Below are 3,325 nucleotides of genomic sequence, written 5' to 3' on the forward strand. Positions count from 1 at the left end.
ACTATGCGTCTGACCCTTTTATGAGATCTATTCGTATGTCACATATTTTAAAAAAAACTTTTCATCCAAAATATTAGTCAAGTTTACAGACTAAATGACAATAGTTCTCTACGTGGACACTTTTAATTTACCAGTTTTTTTTAGGGGTTCCACACCAAGGGGAAAGACAATTGGAAGTCAAAATTTGAGGAGTCTGGATAACACAAGGGGACAAACTTTGATAGGATACAATCATCCAGCAATTTGTACTAGCCCAGCAAGTTTTAATTGATCAACATCTGCCTTTACTTTCATTCATATCTCAACATTGAACCGAGGAGGGAAGGTGCACAAAGTACTTAAAATAACTACGTCTAATAGCCTTTAATGCAGACGATTTAGATAATTATAGCAAATTTCACTTTGTGGGCCCCAGGCATATTTTACTACCACCTACAGTATAAGCTTAACCGAAATACAGGATTTACATCTTAGAACTAGCTAATATGCACACATATATAAATACATAAATATGTTGTTTGCTTGTGGTGTACACTGATAATGTTGACATGATTTAAATGATAATTAATAAAAGTTAATAAACAATTAACTCCACAATGATTAATTATGTTTTCTATTTCTCACTTCACTTTGTGTTAATGGCATGCTAGTATGGCGCTTAGTATATCGGCGCTACGTAAATGACGTTTGGACAATAATGGTAATTGACTCCTAAAATCTCACACAGAACTTTAATGTGCGAATGCAACCAAGTTGCGAAGGGTTAATGCGCAAAACAGCTGGAAGGCAATTGTCATTAATCTTGCTCAAGTATACAGATAATTGTAGAGACAAATTAAGGTAAACATGGCAGCTTACACGGATTTCATTTTACGTTTTCTTCACCTTTTTATAGTGCTCCCAACTGTCCACAGAGCTTATACATTTTGAAGAAGCCGTGAATAATGTATATAATGACACAAATGACTTTATGTTCTCAGAGGAAATAAATGATAGTTTCCATTATCACATCAGTCAAGTAACATTTTCACACTAATGTGTTTACATTTACTAAAACGATGACATGTTGTCCAGTGTCTTTTTCCCATCAACCTGCTTTACTGGGTCCTAGTAATTAACACTTTTCCAATATATAGACTCATTGTCTGCTCAGGCGTCAGCGAAAAAATAATGTTTCTGCCATTAAAAATAATACTATCAATATGTAAATTATTTTTTTTTTAAGTAAAATATTTGCATCTCCTTTCCTCCTCCGGGCTTTTGAACTTCCAAGGTCAACAAGGACAAACAATACCACTAGTGTCTCTTTGCAAAAAAGCTGGGTTTGCTGTCTGCAAGCAATGGTATCATTTCCATAGCAACCTCCTAACTATTAATTTTCAATTAAAGCAGACACAAAGCGGACAGCCTCAGGCAGGCAGACAGTGTCAAGAGCCCATCTCTGTAGGCAACAGTTTCACAGAGCTATCAAGCGAATAGGTACCTTTTCCACAAAGCTATATCACAAGAACGTCAAGTTTGGCTCTTTAAATTGACATTAACCTTCATTTTGGACCTAAATCATTCAAACTACATTTGTTTGACATTCGTTCTACTAATATATATACATATGTATATGTATATGTATATATATATCTGTGATTGTGTTTCTGCTATTTGTTCTTTGTGTATAAAAATGGAATACAAATAATAATAATAAAATAACTATAACAACAAAAGCAAAATATTAAAATACAATCATATTTTGCAAGGCTGATAAATACCTGACACAAGGAAGAGCTAGTTTGTACAAGTCCACATACATGTGGAATACAAGTGTAACTCACAGAAGTCTCACTAAGCAGTTTATTTGTCCTGTTCACCCACTAATGGCTAGCAGAGATTTCAGTGAAGGCAGAGCTATGTTGTGGCATGTCCTCTAGCTCTCCAGAGGTTACATCTCCTGTTCCTTTTCTAAGCCAGCACATTACACTATGGCTTCCTGACAGATTCCTACTCCAGAGGCTAAGGATACACCCACTGGTTTTGACAAGTTACTGTACTGTTACATACACCATCTCGATCATTTTACCTTTCACCCTGATTATAAATTTGGCCTTAGAGAAACATTGAGAATGTGAAGATGAATATCCATGACCCAAACATCTGACAAACAAATACAAACAACACTAAACATGTTGATAACATGATAGAAGAGCAACATCAGCAAGTTGTCTCTTAGCAATGATGAAGTGTTTATTCGCTTCAGGTGACAAAGTTATGCTTGACATGTTTATGGTTGCTGTAAATCACTTAGATGTCTAGTCAACGGAAATTCCTTGAGCTTAGTCTTCCTCCTCCCATAATTATGCAATTTTTTTCTGGGCTTTTCTGAAATGAACAGAAATTCCTTCTGAAGATCTTCAGCAGGAGGAACCAATTTGTCAATAGCCACAGACATATTAGCACACCCAGGATAGACCATATTTACCAATCAACACACAGCTGTCACATAGAAAATAAGACAGTAAATCACCCAATTTGTTTTCGCCTTTTCTGTCATAATTTTCCCTATCAGGAAAATAACTCGGAGGTAGGGAAGCCTTCCAGCTATGCATTTTTGCACTAATGCAGGAGTTGTAATATTATACTAGAACTAACATGAGCAGAAATTCATAGCAAAGATAACACTTATAGTATTTGATAACTTGATTTCATCCCTGTCTGTTAATATTAAAATGCTTTAAAAAATATCAAAATTCTTGTTTCATTGCCTTGCGTTAATGAAAGTGGAACTTCATATTTCCTCCTTGTTTAAAGTGGCTGTCCAGGTAGGACAGCCCTAGCAATATGTAACTTTTTGTAACTGCTGAAGAAAGAGGCTGGCTAGTGTTGCTGCAGAATAATTACCGTAAGTATTGCACAGTGCTGTTTTGAAACCCTCGGGTATCTGTATCTGCATAATGCCAATACATGATTGGTCTTGCGGATAGAAAAATACTTTGCCTTCAACTTTTTTGCCTAAGCAAAGAAGTACAAGAGCAAGGCATTAGTTATGCTCTAATTGGGCTTTTGAAAATGTGTTGTCTACAGTGGCAAACTCTTAAAGGGAACCTGTCACCAGAATAAAATGCTATTAACCTGCAGATATGGGGATAATCTGCAGGTTAATAGCATTAATAACCTGCACAGTGGCCACATGTAGCCAAACTCTGTGGGAAGAAAAATAACTTTATTCCCCTCTGCAGCATCCCAGTCTCAGTGACAGAGGTGGTGCCAGCGCGGGATCAGTCAACGCTCTAAGTATAGAGCATTGCCAATGTAATCGCCGGACACTGGCTCTGCA

This window comes from Ranitomeya variabilis, chromosome 5 (genome assembly GCF_051348905.1).
Source record: "Ranitomeya variabilis isolate aRanVar5 chromosome 5, aRanVar5.hap1, whole genome shotgun sequence".
NCBI classification, from domain to species: domain Eukaryota; kingdom Metazoa; phylum Chordata; class Amphibia; order Anura; family Dendrobatidae; genus Ranitomeya; species Ranitomeya variabilis.